Source organism: Nicotiana attenuata, chromosome 1 (genome assembly GCF_001879085.1).
Source record: "Nicotiana attenuata strain UT chromosome 1, NIATTr2, whole genome shotgun sequence".
Taxonomy (NCBI): domain Eukaryota; kingdom Viridiplantae; phylum Streptophyta; class Magnoliopsida; order Solanales; family Solanaceae; genus Nicotiana; species Nicotiana attenuata.
Genome location: NC_031989.1, coordinates 60,562,755 through 60,577,565, shown reverse-complemented (window position 1 = coordinate 60,577,565; position 14,811 = coordinate 60,562,755).

The following is a 14,811-nucleotide window of genomic DNA, read 5'->3' as shown; positions in this document are numbered from 1 at the left end:
ATGCTTGCCCCGTTTTGGTTATATCTGTCCGAAAACCCCCAAACAACCTCGTCCAAAACATTTCACTTCAACCCCCTCATCTCCACGAACCCTAACGCTGCCGCCTCAAATCCTCAACATCTCCGGTGGCGGCGCCTCCCCAAACCCTCCCCAAAACTTTACCATACACTCACCATGATCCCTCAAATATTAAACAAACATTAATTTCCCCGAATTCCTCTCCGTTTCTCCTCCATCTCTGATCTTTAGATGGAACCCCAACTCTTGTTTCTCGCCTCTGATTTGTCATGCAAGAATCTGGGATCGTTTTTCCCAAGCATGGAAGGGATTTCGACCCAAGATGAGTATCAGATGGTTGTTCTCGCTAGAACAACCCGACTAATACTCGTTTTGGTTCGAATCAGAAGCCAATGGATAAGCTTTTCGAGCCCATTCGCCTCCGACCTTAGGTATTTCTTTCTGTTTCTTTTCTCTTTGTTTCTTTTTCTTTTCTCTTCGATCAATAGAATTCGGATAGGCAATAATCTTAGGTTAATCTTGGATTAATTTTGTTTAAAAATGTTTTAAAATCAATTCTGTTTGTTTTCGTAATCAGTATTAATTGATTGAGTTTTCTTGGGCCTCCGTTTAAATGCTAATCATTTGGGTCGGGGTTTTGGGGGTCTCACAACACTCGTGGATTGATTAGAGTCCTTGGGCCCTCGGTTTATTTGACTCATCCCAAGAGCAGCCCATTTGTTTGGGGTTTAAGTCATTGGGTCAATTTGACATGTGAATTTTTCTGAAGTAAAAACAGAAGTTTTAAATGTTAATTTAGGGATTTGGATAAGGGAATGTGTGAATAACTGAATAAGGAAGCTTCTAAGAAGCTAGGATAGGGGCATTCTCTTAATTTCTGATTTTTAACTAAGGTTCCCTAAGCAAAGATAAAAATTGAAAAGGGACTAAGGTGAAAAATTGAATCATCAGCGCTGCCCTAAATGCTTTGCCTATAAAGTCACTCTACCTTGATATGAAAGGCAGTGCATAAGAGATAAAAAAATCAGAGAAGAATAGGACGGCTGAGGTTTTATTCACAAAAACACTATTCCATTGGTTTTTCTTTTATGAAATTGCTGAAAGTTTTGTATCCCTAGAGCAATCTTTGATGTAAATGGGGTTGAGGATGGTTAATTGGGTCTTCGAAAGCTGATTTTGAGCTGAATTTGTGTTTGGAATGCTATTTTGATTGGAATTTGAGATTTGAAAGTGAATCTGTGTCTGTGTGGAATTGGTTTGGAGCTGAAACTGATTTCAATCAGTTAGCACTATTGCTTTGTTGCTGATCATCCTTTGCTGTTGCTGGCCTTGCAAAATTCTATTTCTTTCTGCTTTCCAGGTACTTCTTAGACCCATGAATGTATGACCTTTGAATTTGAAGTCATAGAATCAATTGGAAGCTCAAGATGTACACTATTTTCTCGATAGCAAATACTAGTTGTGTTCCTTTGAAGAATTCTGTATTACTTTAGTGCATCTGTATTCTATCATTCTTATTTATGCTGTTGAAAGTTGCTATGAGTTCGCTTACATTTTATGTTGGATGAATTTGCAAGAAAAACACCTTCTGCCTATTTTTTTTATAGAAGTATTTAGTTTTAAAGTTGATCCATGCTTAGTATGATCCGTATTTTTTCATGTGGTTACTCTGCAAATTTGGTCCAAGTTTTTTTTTCTTCTTTTCCAGCTCTTAACTTGTCATTTTAGGTCCTGAAGGTCTAGATTGTGTCTGGTTAAAAGGATTGAACGTTTTGCTCCTAAAACTGATGTTTTAAGGCTGTCATTTTAATTAGTGCAAATCTGTTTATCTCTAGTGTAATTGAGTATATGTCTTTGGTTGAAAACAAGGTATGCTTGGTTAAATATGCAAAGGTCTTGGTATAAGCCTAATCAGATGGTTATGGATCGTTGTAGTGGGAATCTAAAATTAAAACAAGCGTATTTTTTTGTTTGTTGCTCAGTTTGATGATTCATATTTACATTACCAGTATGATTTCATATCAGCCAAAGCCAAAGTTTTTCTTTTAACTTAACTTGATGTCATTTGAGTTGGGTGGGTTAAGCATTGAGTTCATTTTGGGAATGTTGAATCAAGCCATAGGATCGGTGTCGTTTGGGCCAAATGGTCATTGGGCAGGTAAATTCATAGTGGGCTCCGAATTGGTTCTATTAAATGCTGGAATTGGACTTCAATCGTTGATCCTGCAATTGGGTTTGCTCGTTTTTGTGTTGTCCAATTAATCAGTCACAGTAATCTCGTGATGTGGTCGTGGTATAACTTCAAATGAATTTTGGATATGCATATCCGCAGTTCACTTAGTTAAATGCTATTTCCTTTAAAAATGGAATTGAGGCGCGCCATGCCAAACAAAATTTTTAAATGCATGGCCCTTATTTAATTAATGTGTTTGTTTTTTTAGAAATCGAGGTGCGCCATTTAGCAAATTTCCATGGCCCTCGCAAAGCTAAAAAACACGTAGTTGCTTTTAGGCGTGTTATTTAACAATATACCTTCCTAAACTCGGGTGCACATTTATGTGACCCAAATCCAAATCTCAACGTTGGATAAAATGTGTTGCGGACTGCGGGCGCATTTATGCGACGTGGTTTGAAACATATTTTAAACAACGTTACAATCTTCCTAAAAAATAATTACATAACGTGGTTAAAAGTAAAATTGCACATAGGTTCAAAAATGTTTTAAAATCGCATAATCAAGACAATTATAAGGTTAACAGAATTCCTTACCCGAATTTCTGGTTCGCGGACTGTAATACACAGTCAATCTTTTCCTCGACTCAGGATTTGGAACTGGTGACTTTGGACACCATAAATTATCCCAAGTGGCGACTCTGATTCTTTAAATAAATAAATCCCGTTTCGATTGTCCATTAACTGGAAAAACTCCATTTACTATACCCTCCTGGGGGTGTAGGTGAAAAAGGAGGTGTGACACCATATTCTTGAAATTCTTGTTGTGCGAGTTAGTTGATCCGAGTACTAAATTTCTACTATTCTATTCTCTCATAGATGGTGGGACACGCGCTACCGGTCAGGATGGACGACCACCAGTACCACCAGCTGGAGCCACTAGAGGCCGAAGACGCGGTCGAGGCCGTGGTAGGGGCAGAGGTGCAGCCTACACAACATCTGGGGCAGCACCTGCAGATCAACTAGCCGCCCCAGTTCAGGAGCAGGTCCCAGTTGTGGACACTCCAGTAGCACCAGCTCAGGTACCAGCTGTGCCCATTATGATTCCAGGTCTTCAGGAGACTTTGGCCCATATTTTTTCTGTATGTACGAGTCTTGCTCATGCGGTCGCGATCTCTACTGCCGCAACCACTTCTCAGGTAGGGGGAGGCTCCCAGACTTCCGCCGCTCGCACACCCGATCAAGTGGTTCAGGGATTGCAGACACCGGAGGCAGCACTTGCCCAGCCGGTGGCAGCTACTCAGGGTTACGTAGCTCCAGTCAAGCCAGAGGATGAGCAGTGAAGATTGGAGAGGTTTGGCAAACTCCAGCCTCCTACTTTCAGTGGTGCTGAGTGCGAGGATGCCAAGGGTTTCTTAGATAGATGTTAGAGGATTCTTCGTACCGCGGGTATTCTGGAGACCAGCGGGGTTGTATTCACGACCTTTCAGTTTATCGGAGCTGCCTTCACTTGGTGGGAGGCATAGGAGACGCGTAGGCATGTTGGTTCGGCACCTCTGACTTGGCAGCAGTTCTCCGCTCTATTTTTGGAGAAGTATGTCCCACAATCTCGCATGAGAGGAGATGCATAGGCAGTTTGAGCAGTTACGACAGGGGGAGATGACTGTTACTCAATACGAGATGAGGTTCTCAGAGTTAGCTCGTCATTTTATTTGGCTGGTTGCTACGGAGGGAGATAGAGGTTCAGGAGGTTCGTTGATGGCCTCACCTACTAGCTTCGGGTTCTCATGACTAGGGAGAGTGCGTCAGGTGCTACTTTGAGGAGGTCGTGGATATTGCTCGTGAGATTGAGTCAGTTCGTCGCTAGGAGCGCGAGGAGAGGGAGGCCAAGAGGCCTCGTGGTCATGGTAGTTATAGGGGTGCCCCTTCGAGGGGCCAGTATCAGCACAGCGGAGGCCGTCAGTTCAGGCATGCTCAGTCGGCTCGCTCAGGTTATCGTGGGGCATCATCAGGCCATGGTTCTCACGGTTCTCAGCAGGGTCATTCCTCACACAGTGCACTTCCAGCCCTGGGTTCATCCCATGCTCCATCAGTTCAGGATTCTTCTATGCCAGGTGCTTCTGCTAGTCATTCTGGTGCTAGGGGTTCCCATCAGTCCCCGTCTCCAGCACCCGGGAGTTGCTATGAGTGTGGAGAGATGGGTCACATGTGGAGGCAATGTCCTCGTCATCTTGGGGGTTCATCTCAGTAGAGAGGTCGGCCATCAGCCTCAGCCCCATCCACTTCACCACCCACCTAGCCAACTAGGGGTGGAGGACAATCATCTAAGGGTCACCCCTGAGTGGGAGGTCGATCCGGTAGTGGTCAGGCTCGCTTCTATGCACTTCCAGCTAGGCCTGATGCGGTTGCTTCAGATGCAGTGATTACATGTATTATCTCAGTATGCCGTAGGGATGTTTCTGTGTTATTTAAACTTGGTTCTACTTTCTCTTATGTGTCATCTTATTTTGCCCATTATCTGGATATGCCCTGCGAGTCCCTTGTTTCTCCTGTTCATGTCTATACGCCGGTGGGCGATACAGTTGTGGTAGACCGTGTGTACCGGTCGTGCGTTGTGACTATTGGGGTTCTAGAGACCCGAGTGGATCTGTTGTTGTTATGTATGGTGGACTTCGATGTTATTTTGGGCATGGACCGGTTATCTCCGTGCCGGGCTATTTTGGACTGTCATGCCAAGACAGTGACTATGGCTATGCCTGGTGTGCCACGGATTGAGTGGTGAGGTTCGACCGATTATGTCCCCAGAAGGGTGATTTCTTTCTTGAAGGCCCAGCGTATGGTTGGGAAAGGTTGTCTTTCCTATCTAGCCTTTGCGAGGGATGTTGGTGCAGAGACTCCCAGTATTGATTCTGTTCCAGTTGTGAGCGATTTTCCCGATGTGTTTCCAGCAGACCTGCCGGGCATTTCCACCGGACAGGGATATTGATTTTGTTATTGATTTGGTGTCGGGCACTCATCCTATTTCTATTCCTCCGTATCGTATGGCACCAGTGGAGTTGAAGCAGTTAAAGGAGCAGCTTCAGGAACTCCTTGACAAGGGGTTCATTCGTTATAGTGTGTCACCGTGGGGTGCACCGGTTCTTTTTGTAAAGAAGAAGGATGGCACGATGAGAATGTGCATTGATTACTGGTAGTTGAACAAGGTGACAATTAAGAACAAGTATCCTTTGCTTCAGGGAGCGAGAGTGTTCTCCAAGATTGATCTCCGCTCAGGTTATCACCATTTGAAGATCAGACACTCAGATATTCTTAAGACAACTTTCAGGACCCGATATGGTCATTATGAGTTCTTGGTGATGTCTTTCGGGATGACCAATGCCCCAGCAGCGTTCATGCATTTGATGAACATCGTGTTTCGACCGTATCTTGACTCGTTTTTCATAGTCTTCATTGATGATATTCTGGTGTACTCGCGTAGTCAGGAGGAGCACGCGGAGCATTTGAGAGTGGTGTTGCAGAGATTGAGAGAGGAGAAGCTTTATGCAAAGTTCTCAAATGTGAGTTTTGGCTCAGTTCAGTGGCTTTTTTGGGGCACGTGGTGTCCAGCAAGGGTATTTAGGTGGACCCAAAAAAGATAGAGGCGGTTCAGAGTTGGCCCAGACCGTCCTCAACTACAGAGATTCGCAACTTTCTTGGTTTGGCGGGTTATTATTGTCGGTTTGTTCAGGGATTTTCGTCTATTGCATCGACCTTAACCAAGTTGACTCAGAAGGGTGTTTCATTTCAGTGGTCTTATGAGTGTGAGGAGAGCTTTCAGAAGCTCAAGACTGCCTTGACCTCAGCTCCAGTGTTAGTATTGCTGTCAGCTTCAGGTTCTTATACCGTGTATTGTGATGCTTCGAGAGTTGGTATTGGGTGTGTTCTGATGCAGGAAGTAGAGTTATTGCTTATGCTTTTCGTTAGTTGAAGCCTCATGAGAAGAACTACCCCGTTCATGATTTGGAGTTGGCTGCCATTGTCCATGCGTTGATGATTTGGAGTCATTATTTGTATGGTATGTCTTGTGAGGTGTATACCGATCATCGTAGCCTCCAACACTTGTTCAAGCAAAAGGATCTCAATTTGAGGCAGCGGAGGTGGTTGGAGTTGCTTAAGGATTATGACATTATTATCCTGTATCACCCGGGGAAGGACAATGTGGTGGCCGGCGCTTTGAGCCGAAAGGCGGCGAGTATGGGAAGTTTGGTGTATATTCCAGTTGGGGAGAGACCTTTTGCAGTGGATGTTCAAGCTTTTGCCAATCGGTTCGTGAGGTTGGATATTTCAGAGCTCAGTAGGGTATTGGCTTGTGTGATTTCTCGGTCTTCCTTATATGAGCGCATCAGAGAGCGCCAGTATGATGATCCTCATTTGCTTGTCCTTAAGGACAGAGTTCAGCATGATGATGCCAGAGATGTGACTATCGGTGATGATGGGGTGTTGAGGATGTAGGGCCGGATTTGTGTGCCCAATGTGGATGGGCTTCGGGAGTTGATTCTGGAGGAGGCCCATAGCTCGTGGTATTCCATTCATTCGGGTGTCGCGAAGATGTATCAGGATCTGAGATAGCATTATAGGTAGAGGAGAATGAAGAAAGACATTGTGGGGTTTGTAGCTCGGTGTCTCAATTGTCAGCAAGTAAAATATGAGCATCAGAGACCAGGTGGCTTGCTTCAGCGGATGGATATTCTAGAGTGGAAGTGGGAGCGAATCACTATGGACTTTGTAGTTGGACTTCCACGGACTTTGAAGAAGTCTGATGCTATTTGGGTGATTGTGGATCGGCTGACCAAGTCCGCACACTTCATTCCTATGTGTACTACTTATTCTTTAGAGCGGCTGGCGGAGATATATATATCCGGGAGATTGTTCGGTTGCATGGTGTCCCAGTTTTCATTATTTCAGATAGGGGCGCTCAGTTTACTTTACAGTTTTGGAGGTCTGTACAGCGAGAGTTGGGTACTCAGGTTGAGCTGAGCACAACTTTTCACCCTCAGACGGACGGGCAGTCCGAGCGCACTATTCAGATATTGGAGGATATGTTATGCGCTTGTGTCATTGATTTTGGAGGTTCATGGGCTCAATTTCTACCGCTCACAGAGTTTGCTTATAACAATAGTTACAAGACGAGTATTCAGATGGCTCCATATGAGGCTTTGTTTGGGAGGCGGTGTAGATCTTCAGTTGGTTGGTTTGAGCCGGGCGAGGACAGGCTATTGTGTACAGATTTGGTGCAGGATGCTTTAGACAAGGTAAAGGTGATTCAAGAGAGGCTTGGTACAGCGCAGTCGAGACAAAAGAGCTATGCTGACAGGAAGGTTCGTGATGTGTCCTGCATAGTTGGTAAGAAAGTTCTGTTGAAGGTTTCACCCATGAAGGGTGTTATGAGGTTTGGAAAGAAGGGTAAATTGAGTCCACGGTTTGAGCCTTTTGAGGTACTTCGGAGGATTGGGGAGGTGGCTTATGAGCTTGCTTTGCCACCCAGCGTGTCGAGCCTACACCCAGTGTTTCATGTTTCTATGCTCCGGAAGTATATTGGAGATCCGTCTCATGTTCTGGATTTCAGCACGGTTCAGTTGGAGAGTGATCTGACTTATGATTTTCTGCTTCTGGTATTTTCGCATCTGCGGATTGGGGACCGTAGGTGCGATGCCGCAGATGCAAGGGGGAAGGCCGCAGAAGCGGAAGAAGGTGAGGGAGGCAAAAACCGCAGAATCAGTTGGTGAACCGCACTTGCGATGCCACAGGTGCGGCTGGTGCATCGCAGATGCGGAAAGCTGGAGGATAAGTGAAAACGGCAGAAACGGTTCAAGGACCGCAAAAGCGGTACCGCAAAAGTGGGAATTTTGCCGCAGATGCGAAATCCCTGGGCCAGAACATATAAGTTATTTCCTTCGCGATCTTTCACAGTTATTCCACCTTTTTTAGTCGGTTCTTAGAGCTTTTGAGGCGATTTGAAGAAGGATTTCAAGGGAACTCATTAAGGTAAGGATTTTGGACCTAAAAACTCATTCCTATTGTATCAATTCACGGATTAGGGCTGAAATTGATGAAATTTAAGCCTAAAATTTGAGGAAGCTAGGGCTTAGAAACCTAGGCCTTTGATCGATGATTTGAAAGACCATTTTTGGTCGGATTTTGGAACTTTTGATATTAATGAACTCGTGGGGAGATAAGGAATCTAATGATGTAAAATTTATCGAATTCCGAGACGTGGGCCCGGGGGTCAGGTTTTGGTAATGTCGGGTTTTGCATTGTTTTTTGATTATTTTCGAGTGAGCTTCGTCCCTTTAGCATAATTTAATGGTTACGTTCTGATTTTGGTAGATTCGAAGCATCCGGAGGCCAATTCGAGGGGCAAAGGCATCGCGAGCTAGAGTTTGGACCGGATTGAGGTGAGTAATAATTTTAAATGTTGTCCTGAGGGTATGAATCCCCGGATTACACAGCGTTCGGCTATGTTGAGGTGACGCACACGCTAGATGACGAGCGTGGGTTCGTGCACCGTTGGGGATTGTGACTTAGTCCATCCCGAATAATTATTTTACTGCGTATTTGATAGCAGATTGTTTGATATTGTCATGTTTTGGGCTAAATGCCATATTTGGGCTTCGTGCAAACTGTTTGGACCCTTAGGGGATCTTTACTGATATTATACTCACTGTTTGATTTCATAGTTGTGCTCAGTCATGCCATATTTTCACTGTTTTTAAAACTCAGCTATGTTATTCTGTTTTAAACACTTTAAATGATATTTTAAAAGATATTTTGAGCTGAGCTTCATGTTTTACTGTTGCCCGAAGGGCTTATGAGATTCTGACTGAGTAAGGCCGAGGGCCTATATTGTGAGGATACTTTTGGATTGGGTTGCACATCGCAGTAATGATATACTGATTATGATAATGAGGCCGAGGGCCGGAGATTGTACGCCACGAGGTGGGTAGTGATTGATATGAGGCCGAGAGCTTGTTTATGATGCCACGAGATGGCTTGATATTGCGCTTGGGCCGTAAGGAGCCCCTCCCAGAGTCTGTACACCCCCAGTGAGCGCGGGTACCCATTGAGATATGAGATTTAGCCCGAGGGGCTGGTATTGTTCTGTGATATTGCCCGAGGGGCCGATTCTGTTGTTACCTTGCCCGAGGGGCAGTTCTTATGTGTTTACCATTTCTAGTTGTTGTTCCTATATATTGTTTGACTGCTTAAAAGGTGTTTTATGAGATTTCACTATCTAATTATGTTTACTGATTTTGTACTGCCTCTTATAGCTTAATGTTGTGTTTAACATGATTTTATATCGCTCAGTCTTCATTTATTGTTATTACTCACTGAGTTGGAGTACTCACTTTACTCCCTACACCCATGTATGCAGATTCAGGCGCTACAGGTCCTGCTAGCGAGGGTTGAGAGCTGTCCAACAGATTTCCGGAGATTCACTAGGTAGCTACCCGGCGGTTCGCAGCCCAGTGCATTCTCCCTCCTATCTTATTTCCTTTCTGATTCAGTTGTGTTGTAGTTGAGTAGACTTTCAGACTTATAGTATTGTTTTAGATGCTCAGGACTAGTGACACCCCGATGTCAGGCTGTGTTGGTTTCAATTCCGCAATTTATACTATTCACTGTTATTTTGGGGATTATATTTCTGTTAAAGACTTAATATTTATTATTTTAATTGTTTAAAGTGAATTGGAAGTGTGTCGGCTGGCCTTGTCTTCACGAGAGGCTCCCTCATGACCGGGTCCGGGTTTAGGGTCGTGACACGAGCCATGATGTAATTTTCTTATTTCGGAGAGCTTTGGGCTCGCCTGATGCACTATAGTTAATTTTTTTTTCATGTACTGTGATTAAAACAACTGCTGTTAGGAGTATAATTATTCTATTATTCGTAAGCATAAGTTGTGTAATGGCCAAGGCTGTTGGCCAACCTTAAAGGCTAAAAGGCATGTTTCTGATTCGAGGTGGGCCAGACTTGCGAATGAGCCCAGATAGGGAAAACAAACCTCAAACGAGTCTGGACCTAGGCCATTGGGCCTAGGCATTAGACCCAATAGTTAGGCTCAATTATAAAGTTTCCCTTATAAACTATAGTATAAATGCATTTTATGTCTTGCAAATCATGTGTAGTGTAATTAATTTTCAAACATGAATTGTATTTTGATTCCTAGATTCTGATTTTTTTAACCTAAAAGTGAATTGAGTTATCACTTTTGCAAACATGTATTATGTGAGTTTGGCTTAAAAGGTAAAGCTAGATAAGCCCAGCCAATAAATAGTGGTGACTGGGCCCGCCTAATGAAAGCCAATTGTGGGCCAGCTTTGGTTTCAAAATTCGGACTGCACCAAATCCCAAGCCCAGTGCAGCTTCAAATTGATCCCTAATCAAATAACTAATGGGCTATTGTTGGCCCTAATTTTCCTTATAAAAAATAATTAATGATCCAATACATAGACCCCCAAACACGTTTATAATTAATAGTTGTATATAATCAATTTCAAGATAGTTTTAAATATGAACATCCTTAGTTTGCTTTAATTGAATACAAATCTTTTAAAATAAATTGAGTTGTGCCATCCATAAATGAGATCCATAACCCATGGCCCTCACATTAATATCATAACTAGTGTAGAAAACACTTTGACCATTCGTAGTTTGCTTTAGGCGCATTTGTAAAAAATCATCATAGCTACGGGTACGGTTCCCGTGACGTAGTTGTGATACCTAATTTCCAAATCCGAGGGTACATTTATGTGACCTGGCCCCAACTTCTAATAATGTTAATAAATTAAAAATGTTGTGGATCGTGGGTACGCTTCCCGTGAAACGATTCGCTATGTGTATCAAACAAACAAGTGTACGACAATCTTAACTTGTTCCAGAATAATTCCATAAATAGTTAAAAGCGGTTATAAAGCTAAAATGCAGAATAGGTCTAAAACGTGTAGCAAATCAGATAATAGGCCAATTGATAATAGTTAAAGCGACCGTGCTAGAACCACGGAACTCGGGAATGCCTAACACCTTCTCCCGGGTTAACAAAATTCCTTACTTAGAATTTCTGGTTCGCAAACTTTAAAGTGGAGTTTGATTGCTCAAGGACGAGCAATAGTTTAACTGTGGGGTGTTGATGGTAGGCTGTAATCTCGTATTTTAGTCCCTTATTGTACTCTAATTTACTGCACTTTAATTAAGTTTGATCTTTAATCCCTAGTGTTTTGCACTAATTGTGTGTTTTATGCCTTGTAGGAGTGATTCCGAGCTATGTAGATGTTATAGAATGAATTCGAGTGATTTGGAGCTTTGAAGTCTGAGTAAAGTAAAATCTCAAGGGATTAAGCCGGGATCACGTTCGGGGGTCAAGAACCACATCTCGATATCAAAAATCAAGAAAAAAGCCGGACTCTGAGAAACTATCATAGCCGCGACGCGTGGAGCGGCGCATGGAGCGCCACGACTATTTATTTTGCTGCTGCCTTAAAATTGCACACTCCCTGATAAACTCCACTAGCACACCGCGTGGCGCGTCTCCCATGCGGCGTGCCTCTGCATTTTTTATAGAGCTACAATCCTATTTCGGCTAGGAGACGGTTTCGTTTGGGTCCAACCCTACTTGGTATAAATTCATGGGAAAACGTTATTTTGAGGACTTTTGACACATCTTAGCTATAAGAAAGCCAAGGAGAAGGTGGAGAAGCAAAAGCACAATAATTTCATCATTCAATCCTCATTCAAGACATGAGTTTGGATCGTTTTATGTTTTCCTTAAACTTAAACATATTTGTTATGAATTACTCCATGTCTATGGAGTAGTTCCCTTTAAGGTTTGATGGATTTGGTGTATTGATATTTGTTTGTGGATATTAACTCTAGTGTTATGTATTAAAGCGTTTTGGATGATTTAATCATTGCATCTATATTCACTTGTTCATGTAATCGAGAGAGGCATAACTTTTAATATCTTTGCATTATATTATTGGTTGAGTTCATTAATTCTTATTAGTAATCGAAAGAGGCTAGTTGAATTGTTGATTAAACCTAGTTAGGTGGATAATCGATAGAGGTTCTCCGAAAGACCAATCCACTAGAAATTCTTGCATATCTTCACGTGCTTAAAATTGGTTCATCTTGTGAGGTTGAGACTTAATAGAGAGAGGAATTTCTACTAAACAATTAAATTAATAACCAAGTGAATTCGAGAGTGTCACCACCCAAACCCCGATCCGGTCGTGATGGCGCCTCTCGTGAAAACAAGGCCAGCCAGCCAACCCATTTCGCCTTTTCAGAATAGTTAAATATTGATTCACAATTTTAACATAATTAAATAACCACAGTCTAAACAGAGATTTCTTTATTAAGTGCGGAATACCACCCAAACACAGCCCAAACCGGGGTGTCACAAGTCACGAGCATCTATCAAAGTATAAATACAACTACATGGCCAAAAATATACAAAAGAGGACTGATAAACATAAGGAAGAAATGCGGTGCTGCGAACGCTAGCAGTCACCTCGCTAAACTCTGATAAACTTAGCCTCCGATCAGCTCAGAACCCGCTACCGGGGGAACAAATACCTGCATCTGCACGCGAGGTACAGGGCGTAAAGTGAGTACTCCAACCCAGTGAGTAACAAAGGTAAATAATAGCTGAGCAGTAAGAAATCACGTAAGGCAAACCATCATGCTGTACAGAGCAGTGTAAAACCTTTTGAGAAAAATAGTGAAACAGTGAAATCTTTAGAAAAACCTCTTAGCTCAGTTAAAACCTCTTGTGAAAATGACTTTTTCAGCAGTCACACAAATGAATGCAAACAAATAGTACAAATAAGCACAGAAATCCGCCCCCTCGGCACAACATTCAGTCATCAAATAATACCAGGCAATCAGATAGATATTGCATGAAGTAGCACGGATAACAGATAATGGCAGACAAATGAAATAAAGTAAACACATAGAATAGTACTAGTACCGCTGCGGCGTGCAGCCCGATCCACATACTGCTGCGGCGTGCAGCCCGATCCGTTTATCATCGACGGCGCTCATTGGGGGTGTGCAGACTCCGGGAGGGGCCCCTTACGGCCCAAGCGCAAAATCAAGCCATCTCGTGGAATCAAGTCAAGGTGGCCTCATATCAGTATCAGTATAACACTGCTGCGGCGTGTAGCCCGATCCAAAAGTATCCTCATAACACAAGCCCTCGGCCTTACTCAGTCAAAAATAACATAGGCCCCTCAGGCAACGGTAAAACACGATGCTCATCCCAAAAAATAGTATTGGAAATATCATTTCAAGTGTTAAAGCAAAATAAACTTGGCTGAGTTTTGAAAACAGTGGAAAATACATGACTGCGCTCAAGTATAAAATCAAAACAGTGAGGAAATATCAACAACCATCCCCGAAGGGGTTCAAGTAATTGGCACGAAGCCCAAATATGGCAATCAACCCAAATTAAGATGATAACAAATAAGTTTCAGTCAAATATGGGGTAAAATCATCAATCGGGACGGACCAAGTCACGATCCCCAACAGTAAAAAACCCCACGCTCATCATCCAGCGCGTGTCTCGCCTCAATATAGCACTACAATGTGCAATCCGGGGTTTCAAACCCTCGGGATATCATTTACAATCATTACTCACCTCGAACCGGCTAAATCTCTAGCTTGCGATGCCTTTACTCCTCAAATCGGCCTCCACGAGCGTCGAATCTATCCAAAATCATAACGAATACGTCACAATATTCTAAGGGAACAAAGCCCAAGCGAAAACAATCGAAAAATATCAAAAATCCCGAAATTAGCAAAACTCGAGCCCCGGGCCCACTTCTCGAAGCTCAGAAATTTTCATATCAACGGGTTTCTTATCTCGCCACGAGTTCATACATACCAAGAACACAAAAATCGGAGTTCAAATCACCCCTTAAAACCCTATTTGAAGCCCTCGTAAACTCAAACCCTAATCCTCCTTTTTAGCCTTTCATTTCCTTTAATTACAGCCCTAAATTCATGAAATTCTACCATAGAATTGAGTTTTAGGTACAAAATTCCTTACCTTAACGAAGTCTCTTGATTTCCCTCTTCAGAATCGCTCCAAGAACTCCAAGGCCGAAGGCAACAATGGTGGAATAACCCCAAAATCGCGTAATGAAATAACATATAAGGTCTGCCCAGGCCTTTCCGCATCTGCGGTCCAAGTTCCGCTTCTGCGGTACCGCATATGCGGTCCAACCATCCGCTTCTGCGGAAATTCATTAAAGTCTAAAACCGCTTCTGCGGTCCACTAGCCGCATCTACGGCTCAGCAGGGGCGGGCCCCCTACTGCATCTGCGGTTCCAATCTCCCTCTCCCAATACCGCATCTGCGGTTATCCTCTCGCATGTGCGACACCGCACCTACGGTCCCCACACCACAGGTGCGAAAACACCAGAAGCAGCATATTTTTCTGAAACCTCCCAAGTTCAAAATCTTCCCGTTAACCATCCGAAATCACCCCGAGGCCCCCGGGACCTCAACCAAAAGCACCCAAGCATCCTAAAACATCATTCAAACTTGTTCCAATCATCACAACACCTCAAACAACACCAAAACCA